At 42.1% G+C, this 15,030-nt stretch overlaps 1 protein-coding gene across 8 annotated transcripts in view; it reads left to right on the top strand.

The window, feature by feature from the left end:
* DMD (dystrophin) overlaps nt 1–15,030 on the top strand; it is a 7,616,828-nt gene that overhangs the window by 2,431,996 nt on the left and 5,169,802 nt on the right. The gene's annotated exons all lie outside the window — the stretch shown is intronic.

The raw sequence follows: 15,030 nt of genomic DNA on the forward strand, positions 1-15,030 counted from the left end.
ATGACAAGGTCAATCAAACGCACCGCTCAAGCCAATCACGACTTCGCGTACCTTGGCTAAGCAGCACGCTTACAAGGCGCACAGGAGGACCCCAGCCAGCAACGGCAGGCGAGAGAAGCATACAAGGCGTTAAGAGCAGGGCTGAAGTCCTAAAAATTAAAGTGAGGGGACTCATCAACAAATGCAGTGGGATCTGACATTGCCAGAAATTAGCATATCAAGTTGAAATATGCACATTTCATTACATGGGCTTTGCATAACCAACCAAATTGCACAGGACGAATGGCATTTGCCCTCCATAAAATCAACACACACACAAAACCAAGAGAGGATATATTCTTCTAATAATATCTTTGAAAACGTTAAAAGGTGTGCATGTTTTAAACTCCAAGAACCAATACAAATGTTTTCCCTGCGACTTGCAGTACCGAAATGCAACATTTTTCCTTTAGTTGTTTGTTATTTTTCATCAGGTTATATGGTGCAGTGGTGAAGTGCCTGACCTTCAAACCTAACGACTGTGGTTCGATCCCCGTGGTTGACCTTAATGCATACATACTCCGTCCCCCAGCTGTACCCTCGACTTGAGCCCGAGTTAGGAGTGCAGACACGCTAAATCAGTGTAGGATAGAATTCATACAACAGGTTCCATTTTTTTAGAAATCTTATCAGGGTCCACTTGTGGCAGGTGACCTTTTCTGGTGGACTGATCTTTTACCGTCAGAAACATTAAACCGTACTGATATCTGATATTAGGAATTTGATCTGAGGCATTTGAGATGTGTAAACAGAAACCTGAAAACAAAAGTGTTGACAGTGGAGGCCTTTGTAGGTCTGGATTTGGAGGGAGGTTTTCTTGTTCGCTTAGAGACCAAGAACGAATGCTCCTTTGAAGGTTTACGGTTGTATGTTGTTGAATAATATTCTGCAATGTAATCCTGAAACCTGACTCGTTTACCTTTAATGTGCATCTGGACATACCTCTGAAAGCATGATGTTACATTTTCCATAGACATACTGGAGAAGTTTGATTAATCTGGTGGCTCTTCAATAATTCTGTTGCATAATGCAGTCAAATGCTGCAATTTTGAAACTAATAAGTCACTATTTTCAAATCCATCTTAAATAAATGGGGAGTACTCATATAAAAACTTGGTACTGCCAAAATAAAGTTAATTATTCTTCATCTTTAGGGAACCCTGCATATATTAAACGTTTAAAGGATAGGTGCAAAGGAAGAAAAACAGAGTGCAACTAAAGAGAAAAATAGGGCCTAAACATGAACTGTAAAGTGTAAGACCTGGATCACGTCAAGTTTTGGTGTTAAAAAGTGTCATTCCTCCTATAAAGCACTGGTGAATTGGCAGCTACATTCTGCTGGACTTCACAGCCAATGTCTTCTCGGATGCTCATGTCCTGCGGTGTGCACCTAAGGAGAATTAGCGAGATGCAAGGTATCCTCAATGATCAAGAAGCTTTTCCCAGCATGCAAAAATCATATTCCTGTATAAATTGGGGCCTTCCAGTCAGATAAAAGGTCAGCTTTTTATAAATCTGCATTCTCACAGCACAAACATGTCATAGCACCATTCATCAAAGGACTCTGCAAATTCGACCACATTACAATAATCCTCAACACACTTCACCGGCTCCCACTGCGAACAGGTATCACCTTTAAATACTCATCCATCATTTACAAGGCTGTCACCTCCAAGTCCCCAAACTGAGAAGATCGGCATTTTCAGAGGCCCAGAAGTGAGCCATGTGCAGGTTTGAACTACGCTGGTGCAGGAAGAAAGGAACCAGAAGGCAGGATATTTCGGTCTATACTCCAAGACTCTAGAACCTCTTCCCCATCAACACAAGACTCATCCTTTTACTTATTCTTTTTATAAAGGAGCCCAAGATCCCCCTCTTCAAGGAATAGCTCCTCCCAAACACCTAGCTCGACACTCCTCCACTCCTCACCAAACCTGAGACGGGGTAGTCTGCTCCCCCTGTTTCCTCCCCTGGTTGCCTACAGATCCCCTGCTGCCAAACTACTTCCGACTCCCATTCCCCATAGTTAGCTCCATCTCCCTAGCTGCCACCTCCCTTGTACTTCTGCTTTCCTCACTGTGTTTTCCCCTTTTGACTTATGAAGCAATCCGTTGCTTGCCAAAGCTAGGTCTGCACTAAATGCATGCCCTTACAATAGTACAATTAATGAATGGTATACTGAACTCTGGCCAATAGCCAATCCTCCAGAACACTCTTAACCATTATGGTCCGATGCCTCGCTCATTGGTTCTGCACTTGATGAGCTTCAGTTAGTTTGTCCTAACCCCGTTGCTCCTCCCACCAACCATTTTGTCACGTAATTAAATGTTTCATAGAGTGAGAACCTATGCAGGTGACATCAGTAAATCGATTGTACAGCAAGCCCCTTCCCCGAATGAAAGCACAAATCAGCAACCTGATACATTGGTTTAAAGGTGTGACGTATTAAACACTAAAATGAACAGGATGTGCTTGTGACAAAAGGAAATGCATGGTTACCTGGATGTCGCTTTTCTGCTTATTGAGGATGCTTCATTGAAAACATACGAATATATTGGAAAGGGGGTGAATGGTTTATAGTGATTACGTCGAAAAAAAAGGGTCGACATGCAAAACCATTGAATACAAACCATTGCATACCAAAGCATAGACAACCTATATTTTAAATGTAAAAGTGCAATTCCATTGAAACCAGTCCATGAAAAATGTACATGGACTGGTTTCAATGGAAATGCACTTTTACATATAAAAAGTAGCATTTAAATGCTTTTTTTTGTAACTTTAAAACGTTACATGGCGCTGTCCAGTGCTGAAATTTCAGCACTGACCAGCTCCTTGTAACATTTTTAAGTATTTCTGTATATTGGTTTGGGGGTCTCCCCCCAGCCCGCACAACCACCCCCTAAACCTAACACTAACCCAAACCCTAACCCTTACCCTAATATAACCCTTAATCTAAACCTAGCCCCAACCCTAAACCTAATCCTAGCCCCAACCATAACCCTAACCCCAATGTAACCCTTAATCCAACCCTAACCACAACCCTAACCCTAACCCCAACCCTAACCCTAATGTAACCCTTAATCTAACCCTAGCCCCAACCCTTACCCTAATGTAACCCTTAAACTAACCCTAGCTCCAACCTTACCCCCAACCCTAACCCTAATGTAACCCTTAATCTAACCCTAGCCCCAACCCTAACCCCCAACCCTAACCCTAATGTAACCCTTAAGATAACCCTAGCCTCAACCCTAACCCTAATGGAACCGTTAATCTAACCCTAGCTCCAACCCTAACCCTAACCCTACTGTAACCCTTAATCTAACCCTAGCCCCAACCTTAACCCTAACACAACCCTAACCCTAATCTAACCACTAATCATAACATTACATTTTGATGGATCCATCAAATTTTATTCAACAAAATGGCCATTCTATGGAATGGTATTTCGATGGAAAAAATGTGATGGTTTGATGTTAGATGGATTGTCATTCGATGGAATAACTGGATACCGGGGTGAATATATGCTTTTCATGTTTTACCAGCCAATGAAATTGAAAACTGGTGTTCGTGCAGAGTTGTTGTTGTGTGTGGGACCTTGCAGATATCGGGGGGTTTATTACTTTGGTTAGAACTCAATGTGTCATCCCGCTCTCTGGTTCCCATGGTGCAGACGAACTTGCCATCAACAGAGTTTTTTCCTTAATTGAAACCTGGATGGTCCACAACAAGCGGGCCCTGAACAAATCAAAAACTGAGCTGCTTGTCACAGGATCCTCCCACACTATTAATAAACTTGGCACTCAATATGATAGCTTTCAGATGGGAGAAGAATCTATCATGCCCTTAAAAAAGGTAAAAACACTGGGATTGATCTTCAACCATCATATGACTATGAAACAACATGTTAGTTGTCTGGTATCATCATATAACTATTACATCAAACTCTTAGCACATTTAAGGCCCCTTATATCTCAAGACACCATCGCTAAAGCGATTTGTTCAAAAATAGACTACTGCTCTAGTCTCCTTATGGGACTTAATAAGTCTGATTGTAACAGACTGCAAGTATGTCAAAACGGGGCAATCAGAGCCGTTATGAAACTTAAATATGGAGACCACGTGTCAACGGCAAGACGCAAACTCCACTGGCTGCCTGTAGAGTCCAGAATTTTGTTTAGGACTTTGACTCTAGTACATTAATGCAGATCTGGTAGCATGCCTGAATATCTGCAACAGCTCCTTGCCATGAGAAATAACACCAGAAAGTTAAGGTCTAATAATCGGCATCTCCTATTTGAACTGAAATGCCGTACCACCAGAGTGGCCAACTCAGCTTTCATTTCCATTGGACCGAAGGTTTGGAACGCACTACCATCAGACATGCGATGCACTGAGTCACTTTTTTAAGAAAAGATTGAAGACTTAACTTTTTTTTTCGTCGTATATGTCTTGTAGCACCCTCACGCCTTAGGGTCTATGACCGCGCTATATAAATGTAATAAAGTAAAGTAAATGGTCTTCATCTGGCATGGTATGCCCCGCTCTCTAAAACATTACTGAAGGTAGAGCATTTTCTAAACATCTAGAAAGGAAACTTTGCAAGCGTGATCCCTTTTTTGCATGTTTGCCTTTCTATTGAAACGCCTGGAAGCACTAGATGATATGACAGTGGAATTTTTATATTTCTCTTATTGCTGTCAATGATTTTCGATCTTAACCAAACATTTGTGTTGCAGTGTGGCCTTCCAAATATCTAGTTGTCATAGGCCTGTGTTGTCTGTGTTTTTTGCAACAATTGGTTGGTGGGCATACATCCACTTTAATGGAATGATAGTATTGAAACCCTTTAAACAAACATTGGCAATGACAACACTTTTTACTTTTGTGTAGGCATGCAATAAACATTTGCCAGGCAATGTCGTGATACTAATAATTGCCCATTAATGGCAGCAGCCGCAAATTGGTGTGACTACCTGGGCATATAATGGTAACACCTGACAAATGCCTATACACAAACCAAATCTTTGATAATGCGTGTTTTTAACAGAACTTAATGAAGGACATGCATACTGCTTGTATATCAAGTGGTGGATGCACACCTGCTTAAGACATTATTATTATACAATTAGCACATGTATAACTCTGATTAACCAAGAAGACTGCTTTGAAGTACAACTGGCAAGCACTCTGAGCACAACAGTTTACTGCTTCATCAAGCTAGCACAAAGGGATATCGGGAGGATTTGTTTTGGGCAGGTCAGGGGCAGGAAGAGGTTGGGAATGGTCATAAGGATTAGCATGGCCATGGGCAGTCAATGGGTTGATTAACCAAACAATACCTAAAGCTGTGTGTCCTTTCTCATATACCATCTCACTCCTAGCTGAAATACAATGAAATAGTCGTGGCTTATAGGTGGTGCATTAGCGACACCTAATAGCCAAAACTACAAAGAATGTATAATGTGTCCAGCAATCTATTACACAGTCATATTGCTGCATGCAATCGAGAAGCTGTTGACAAAAACTGTCAATACAATGTATACCTCCAGAAACCATTTAGGGTAAATCTCACCTAACCAAGTTGGGTTTTCAAAAAAACTTTATGTAATAGAACAACATAATCTATTTTGCCACCTCATTGAATGTTGTCATTAATGTATTCGTTTGCTGTGGAAAACTGACAATGCCTATATTAATTGTTCCAGCTCCAGACAATCTAGGCACCTGTTCAGAATTTGGGGCCTGGTGGAACTGTTTTCACCACCTGAGCAGGAAGACTGATGCCCGTGAAGGCTCATGGGGCCTCATTCCGAGGTTGGAGGTAACCATGCCGCAATTTGCGGCATGGTTACCTCCTTACCGCATACCGGGTCCGGGTTCCTCAAATTAGGACTTTCCAGGCCATTCCAACCTTGGAGGACCCAGTAATTCCTCATTCCAGGAACCCGACCTGGTACATCCCCATTCCCATTCAAGCCCCCATAGGGCTCAATGGGAATGGGGAGGGAGCTAACAACGGGCCCGTTGATAACGGGCCCGGTGTTAGCTCCCTGGTCTCCTCGTGGGACCCGCTAAGGATGCCTGGTTTTACCACTCGCCCTTTGCGGGTCCCGTGAGGAGACCTCGTAATAGGGCGGTAAGGGGTTAACGGTGCCAGCACCATTACCGGTGCCGTTAACCCCTTACCGCCCACCTCATAATGAGGCCCATGGACCTGCCCCCCCCCCCCCTCGCCCGTTCTGCCTCACTAGCATTTGTGTAGAGCATCCATTCCCTACTCTTGGGAGTGTGGGCCAGAGTCTTATTTTTTTCTTTTCAGGCCAAATATGTTGCCTCTCGCTCATAACTCGGTGCGGGTCACTGCTAGCCATGCATATGCTAGAAATCTTACAAAACTTTAGAAATAGAATCAGGGTTCTGCAGTGAACTGGTTTGCTCGTCCATTATCACCTGTGCATGCAATGTCTCCATTGGTTATATGACACCATTTCTGTCACCTTCTCAAGCAAGACAGAGGAACACTTGGGCTGAGCGGGAGCCGCGCATGAGTTGGTGAGAAACGGGGTGCATTAACATCTGAAGATGTCCTTAAGATTTAATGGGACTATCCTTGTTAAAATGATGTTAGTGAGCAGCACACAAACTAAGTGTGGAAACCCCATTGAAATTGGCAACACCACAATAGAAATTATTTCGGCAAAGCCAGGGGGCAGGCATGGCTGGGTGACCTGCGCTGGTTTAATGTGTCATTTCATTATGTCATTTTAATGAGATGGCATTTTCTTTATTGATAATCCACATATATAGTTAGTTAATTGTGTTTTGCTCATAATCTTATATTCTCTTACCGTCAGAGTAGTGGGTTACTCAAAGCCGGTCTCATTGTGTGGGTTCCATGTGTTGATATCCCCACAAAAATATCACCATGCAAAAATATTGCCATATTTTTGCGGTGATATTAAGGGATGGAACCTGCAGGGGGGCACCCCCGCAACACATGCATTATTTTTAAAGGAGCGTGGGTCACCACCGCAACCCCTGCTCCCCATAACCCCAAAAATTACCCCCCCCAAAAAAAATATTGCCTATGGCCATTCCACGCCAATATTTTTGGTGGGGATACTATGTAATGATACCATTGTGTGTGGGTCATTTGTCAACGATTGTCAGCTACTTCAAAGTAGAAATCACTCTGATGCGGGTTCTTAATGTTAACATGTGTTTTATTAACACAACAATTGAATAGTAAACCGCCTTTGAGGTTAGCAGCGTTTCGAAAGGCTTAGTTTTATCCCAGCGGATACAAAAGGGAATGGGCGCAACTGGCTTCCTCTCCTGACAACACAGAAACAATCAGGCGATAAGCATATGGCACCGGATTAGTATACGTCTTGAAAGAAATAATTGTTTCTATAATTGATTGCTGTGTTTATTGACTTCATTTCGGGATTGTTAGCTGTGCAAAACGATCGGCATATAAGAGTAATAGAGCTGCCTCGCCGCTCCCTCGCACCCCCCGCCCCTTCCCTGCCAGCACTGCACAGGCAGGCAGCCAGCACCATTGGAACTCTCCAACATTCCGTTGCGTCAGGTTTTTATTCCCAATAAAATGTCGGTTTAGCTGTAGCAAGCATGCTTGCACCTCATAAATATTATGTGAGAATGTATATTCTCTTCAATTGTGTGCAGGAGTTATGGAAATTAACATGCCAAGCGATAGTTCAGCGAATTCAAGGTGTGATTTTCAACTTGGACTGGTTCCGTGAGTGAGTTTCGATTCATCTCAATTAAGTTTCGCGGTGGCTAAAACATTGACGAATGATGTCTAATGCTGCCTCGTTCTTCTGACAGAACGAGGCGCATAGATCAATATGCAAGATGTGTGTGCCTGGCAGAGAAAGAGCAGCTAACAGTTAAGGGCAGACATGAATTGACGCGGTGTTTCGGATTAACTCTATATGGATCTGATTAAATATACATACTGTCAGCTGCAAGAAACATTGATTTCCCCCTGTCACCTCCAATATTATCTAGGCATCTTGCATTATTAATTAAAACAGTAAATAATCGGCCACATTTTACATGAGGTGGCAGATACAAGCAGCGAACCACCAACGTTAGCACTTATGCGCCGTGGTATCCTTGCAGGAAATGTCCAAGAGGTGGAGTTGGCAAGTGAAGATGAAAGTGAGGTGAATAATGTCTCCTGAAACAAGGAAACGGCGCCTGCAGATATGCTTTGTAGGAGCCATTTACAAATGGATTCCTTTTGAACCCTTCTGGTTTCAACCAAGTGCAAAAACAAGGCAGATTCCATAGGAACGCATTTGTTTTACTCCGGCATGAACATCTCACTCTGGCGTAAAACGTAATGCTCGTCACCCGAGAGGAAGGAGGTGAGCACGGCAGAGATCGTATGTCTGTTCTGTGAGCCTACTTCTCCATGTATCAGCGGGACAATGTGGCAGAGAAGGACTACCAGGTGTAACTCTAACCCTTGACAAACAAGGCCATTGTGTTTGCGGCACAGCAAAAACATTAGGCAATGTCACATGGCCCTTACAACACATTATTTTCTCCACAATCTTGCAACTGTCTGTTTCGCTGTGATCCGAACCGTACCTTCAAAAACCTTTTCTGAAACTCTATGGCTAAAGTGTGACATGTGTTGAAGTTGTGCTGAGCTATTCACTTTGGGTGAAACCCTATTCCCAAAAATGTAATAATTTAACAGGTATTCCAGGGTACAGTGACCAACTGCAAGGCCCTGCTGTACACATACCGAATGCCTGCTGTAATCTGTGAATAGCCCGTTGTCACATTCTGTTCTACGCCCAGAGGCTGTGGACACTGACTTGCAGCCATGTCCTGTGCACAGAGACCTTTCCAGCAGCACCAACTGGGCACGGACTGCAGCTATACCCCATGAAAAGTTATCCTGGTTCTTATTTCCCACAGGGCATGGCCTGTAGCTTGTTGGTATAGGAATCCACCAACGTTGAAGTAGCCTAGGTTGAAGGTGCATTTGAAAGGTAAGTAGATTGGCCGAGGTAATGGCGTTCATTATTGAGGTGCTTTGGCAGAGATGTTTTTGGGTAGTATTGAAAAAGCAAGAGGTGCAGCATGAAAAGAAATATAAGATTCAACAGAGATTTTTCTGGTTTTGATGAATGGACTAACATGAAGTGCTGCAGATCAGAATTCTTACCAGGCCTCAATGCGGAAATAACAGATTAGATTGGTGTTTGGAGTAGTAGAAGCAGACATAAGCATTCCTTGTGGTGCAGCTTGCCACGTTGGCTATGGCCAACTGCTTGCCGTGGTTGCCTGTCATTCTTCTGTGGCCCCCATCAGATGAGCATTGGTGAGCACCTGAGAATGCGTGTCTCATGGAGGTCTGATGTAAAAGCCGCAGAATAAGCACTTTTCTTTTGCACAAGAGTCTTGTGGCGGCTGTGTAACCATCTGCCCCAATAGTGGAACAGTGTGTTACGCAAAAGGAAAAACCAAACTCTTATGATAAGTGTAGCTGAGCAGTCAGGCTGAACTTCAGGTGGGAGAAAGGCATGCATTCCTAATACAGCACAATAAAATACACCACACTTGTATGCTGAGAAATATACACGTGATTACAATGTCACATATACAATACCTATATTATGAAAAATAAGTACTCAGGTTAAACGTAATATATAGAAGAGTATAGTGTAGATATAAAAAACAGACAGATGTACAGTTAAGACATTACTCATTCTTGCCCTTAAAACCCTTTCTGTATGTTTGGGTTAGTAGACCATGATCACAGGCCTGGCTGCCAGTGTCAATTATTCACCAACATCCTCATGTATCATTATGAAAGCACACATGCCCTCACGAACGGGGAATTTGAAAAGAATATCAAGCACTGGCATGGATACATTGACGATATTATCATGGTCTGGCAAGTCACTCACAAGAGCCTTAACACGTTTGTCATACGTCTCCATACCAACCAATTTGTCATTGAGCTCACAAGCAGCTCCAGAGCCACCGAAATTGAGTTTCTAGACATTAGCTTTCAGGTCTCTGATCATGGTCTACTAACCCAAACCTACAGAAAACCCCCGGAAGTCAACTCTGTGGTTCATCAAGCTGTCGCAGAAGCACTGTAATAAAAAAAACCTTCTGAAAGGAGAATAAATAAGAGCGCACACAAACTGCAACAACCAAGAAGCTTTTGGTGACAATCTACTCAACCATTGTTTTCAGAATGGGGCTACAAGAAAACGATCCTTGAGCACGCAGAGGAAGCAGCATCTACCATGACAAGACAATCGTTATTAACCCCAAACCAAAAGCCAAATCCAAGGAGAATATTAGATTTGACACAATGCAATTCAGACAGTTTCTAAATTGAAAGAATTAAAAAAAAATGGCAATTTTAGAAAGCGCTTGATGTCAAAGCCCTGAACACAGCAACCATCAGTACAGTACAGATGAGAAGTAAAAACAATAGAGCCATAGAATGAGAGAGAGAGAGAGTGGGTTTTAAGATGGGACTTAAAGAGGGCAAGGGAAGAAGTGGAACGCAGAGTGGGAGGAAGAGTGTTCCAGTTTCTAGGTGCAAGCAGAGCAAATGAACAGATATGGGATGGCGCACAGGGAGATACTCAAGTGTCTTGAGTCAACACACTTCTATCTTGAATTTACTCTAACATTTTTCCCACCTAATACTTTTTGTAACTTTTTTACTCTTTTCACCACTGATGTACACTCATATTTGGTTGCATTATGATGTATGCTTTATGTACATCTTCCAGGAACTATTTTCCGCTTTTTTTCAAATAGGACGATGCAATAATTTAGTGTAACTGCACGTGTTTTCTCTATTGATTCACAAACATGTTTCAACAACTTTTATTGGCAGCAGCAATGACATTTACAACAATGTTATGACAGTTCATGTGATTTTCTTGTTATTATATTGATAGCTTTATATACTCATTAGTTATTCCAGCAAGGACTTGCTGATGCGCAGCCCCAGGCTGTCCTTGCCCTGAATGCTGAGTCTGCTGCACATCACTCTGCAAACATTCCAGCTCAGTACCAAGGCTCACATGAGAAACATTTCTGCCAGTAGTTGGTAGGGTTCCACATGTGACTTCCAGTTCATATATGTGCAGACCGCTGCACAATTCTGAGTGGACAGACAACAGCACTGAAAGCAGGTAGATCTGTTTAATTTACTATATACACTATATAGTGATCGGAAGAAAGAGTCAGGGTGAAGACTGCATCAAATTGCATAGCATAAACACATATTAATGGATGAATTAATATCATGTGTAGATATTTCGTTTAGAGGTGCTGATCCCTGCTTTGCTTTTCATTGTATTGTGACACTTGTATCTCTGGATTTGTAAGGGTGAAAGCAAAGCTACATGCTGCAAAATATCATGGGGGAAGGTAATGAAATTTAATGTAATTTTTAGGTGTTTTTACTAACAATTTTGTATTATTTTTGTAAAGGCCTAGGCCAAAAAAAAAATAAATAAAAATAGCAAGTGGTTCTGCATCTCACAAATGACATGCAGCTTGTTGGCGTTTGTGCATAGGATCATTTAACTCCAGACACATTGTATGTATGTACTTTTAATCAAAGCTCTGCAGCTGCCTTCAGCTTGTCTTTGGCCTGGCTGTAGCTGGGACACATTTTGAGCATTGTACCCTGTGCTGAATGATTGCATACAATACCTAGAACTGCAGGCAGCACAGCATACATGATGTACGGTCTGTGAGATATACAATAACTCTACTTACTCTGTACAGCTGAAAAGTTGGAAAGTGCATGGGAGAAGCTCTCCAGTTTGAGGGTTCAGTAATGCGAGGCAGAAAACTGCTTGTAGTTTTCTCAGTATTTGACATTTTACTAATGAAAGAATCTGCAAAGAAAACCTAAGTCTACTCTACCAGGGAGATCCCTTGCTAGACTAGGTTCTAAAGGAAAATCTCTGAGCATATTCAAAACTGGCCCGCACAATAAACAACAGAACATTCAAAATAAATGTTTCACTTTTCGGTCATATGTAAGGACCCCAGAAACCACTTACCAGATTACACGGACGAAAAGTTCTTGGACTCACGGAGGCAATAACACACACTTAGACCAATAGTTGGAATACAATTGGCTCTTTACAGGCCCTTTATTCATATACTATTGGAATCTACAAACTACTCTGGGAGTAAATAGAGTTGGTTATACACAAACACACACATATAGATAAAGATAGATAGTAATACCGTTAGTGCAGTTGAAAGAGAAAACTTAATCTTAGCCACTACACTACCCAGTCCCAAGGCAGGAGGACAGAGAGATCACACATGCTAACAGGTTCTGGAGCAGAGCGTCACCCCTCTCAGCAATACTTCATCACCCGGGGTTCCAATACCCTTTCCACCACCCGGATACCTCTTATGGGGAACACACATCGATGTCCACTTCAGGTTGCCAACCGTTCCCGGACAAAGGACAGACAGCAAGCAGGAGGAGCAAAGAGTGGAAAAATCCAGTCAATAGTGGAAAAACCCAGTTTGTCTCCCGCATGCTCGTTCCCAGCACCCCTTATCACTGCACCTACACAACTCCGACTCCCTTCTTGGCTCGTCCTTGATTTGAACAATACACTTGCTATCCTCCATAATGAGCTCATCTGCTTCAAAGTATAATTGGCAAAATTCATGCCAGCTACCCGAGCGCTCAGATATGTAGACTTTCATTGTGGTTTGGAAGTGAATGTCCAAAATGGCCACGCACCGGCACCATGTTTTTCTTTATCTCATTTTCACACAGGCATTACAGTAAATCATAAACAAAAAATTCGGGCTCCTGGTATGGAACCTATTCTACTCAGGAGGGTTAAATCAGAAACAAAATACAGCAATGAATAGGTTCAAGGGTACTCATACACGAAGGGCTCCCACAATTGGTTTGAAAAAATGACTTTTCGAAATTGTTATCATAGAGAAAGATCTCTAGAGGACTTTTTATGTTGTAATTGCATGAGTCAAAAACACAACAACACAATTTACAGAGAGAGAATAGACATCATCAATGGTTTGTTGGACCATAACAGAACATAAACGTAAATGCTTTAAAACACCATTTCCCACCAATGCTCGGGACAAAGTTGAAAATGGTGTGTGTGCAACAAACCCAACCTGTGTGGAGGTTTGTCAAAACAGACACAGTTCAATTGTGAAACAATTCAAAGCGGAATTCTAAAGACAACGTAAAACAACTAAGAGACAACAGATAAGATTTTTCATGTGTGAATAGCAATCAATGTGCTGTGAATTCAGGGAGTAGTATGTCTACACCAGGTGTTTCGGCCATTTAGAATTGGGCTAAATGAGCCTCATCTTTGGGACGGCCATCATCAGGACAGGTTCTGTATACGGGACGTCTAAGCTGTGGGGAAGGGAGATCACAATCAGGTGGGTGTATGAGCCGCAGAACTAATTTAATTTGACTGAATCAAAAATGTGTAGTCACAAAATAGAAAACACACAGCTTACCTATGTAGCAATTGATAGGCACTGTATTAGAGATCCATACGCCACACTGGGCTGGTCTCTAGGTACTCCTGTTGTATTAAACAGAAAAAAGGGGGGGAGTGAGTCTAAACCCCAGCCGTTATGTACATAATAAATATAAATGTACACAAAGCATAAAAGGTGTCTTACCTTTCACCGAATAACTACAGGTGAAAAGGTCCAATGTGTTGTAAAGCGGTCAGCCATCAAAGGTATGGCTGCAAATTAACAAAGTCACATTTAAGTGTCTGGATGTAACAACTGCTCATGTGGAACTAAATGTGCCCATGCTGGCGAATTTACCTTTGGTGGTGGGCCAGATAGGCTGTCAAAAGGCTGCATGCAGAGAGCGGGGCATCTTCGAGTGACTGAAGGAGCACACTGCACAGCGTGGGAAAAAGCTGTTGCCAAGGCTGCATGAGTGTTTTATATGGCAGCCATGTTAGGATCAGGCTGAAATTGAGCTGCCAGAGAAAAAATGTATAGCGCTCAAATTGGTGGAGCATAGTGATAATGAATCAATTTAGAGGGCACACGGGATACACATCTGTCTTAAAAATTAATGTAGGAGCTAAAATTAGCCAACTGGTTGTCATGGTAACCGTCATGTGACTGATACAAAAAATCATGCATCAACAGAGTGTAAGATGACCTCATGGGGATGTTAACAAATTCGTTGAAAAGTCGGCGCATGATTAGAAAATGGGCCCAATATGTACAGCTCTTGGAATGCATAGGCAAATAGTAAAGCAATAATAAATACATGGCACATAATGCAGGTACATAATTGCATAGTCATAGAAAGCCGCAAAATGCATTAATAGGTACAACTCTTGGAATGCATAGGCAATAGTAAAGCAATAATAAATATAAGGCACGTGCTGCAGGTACATAATTGCATTGTCATAGAGAGCCACAGAGTGTACTGATTAAATACCAGCCGTGGGCAAAAGAACATATAAATTGTACCGCTATCCTAAATAGATGGCAAAAGAGAGCCGCAACAAAATGCTCTCTAAATGTGCACACAGACATAAGAATTGGACTGGATGGAAATCGATGTATAGAAAACCAAAAAAAAATGGCATTTTTTTGGAAAAGCATTCTAGTAGGCATACCGGGCACATAATTTGCTCTAGATGTAAACATATCTAAACAAATGAATGTTCAAGAAACCAAAACACAACATTTTTTAGAACAGTGTTACAATGGACATTCAAGTGTGTCAAAGATGGTTTAAAGAAAAGACTGTCATTCCACTGAAATGTTTAAGCCAGAATTTACGGTGTTAAGTCTGTGCACCCACCGTTGAGTCAATGTTTTATTCAAATCCCCACTCCTCCTTGTCGGGTTCACTTTCTGAAGAACAAACCACCTTAAATCTGTGTCTTTGTGATTTTTACTAGTAAAATGTTC

The sequence above is a fragment of the Ambystoma mexicanum genome, chromosome 7q (assembly GCF_040938575.1).
Source record: "Ambystoma mexicanum isolate Mex_15411 chromosome 7q, UKY_AmexF1_1, whole genome shotgun sequence".
Lineage (NCBI taxonomy): Eukaryota > Metazoa > Chordata > Amphibia > Caudata > Ambystomatidae > Ambystoma > Ambystoma mexicanum.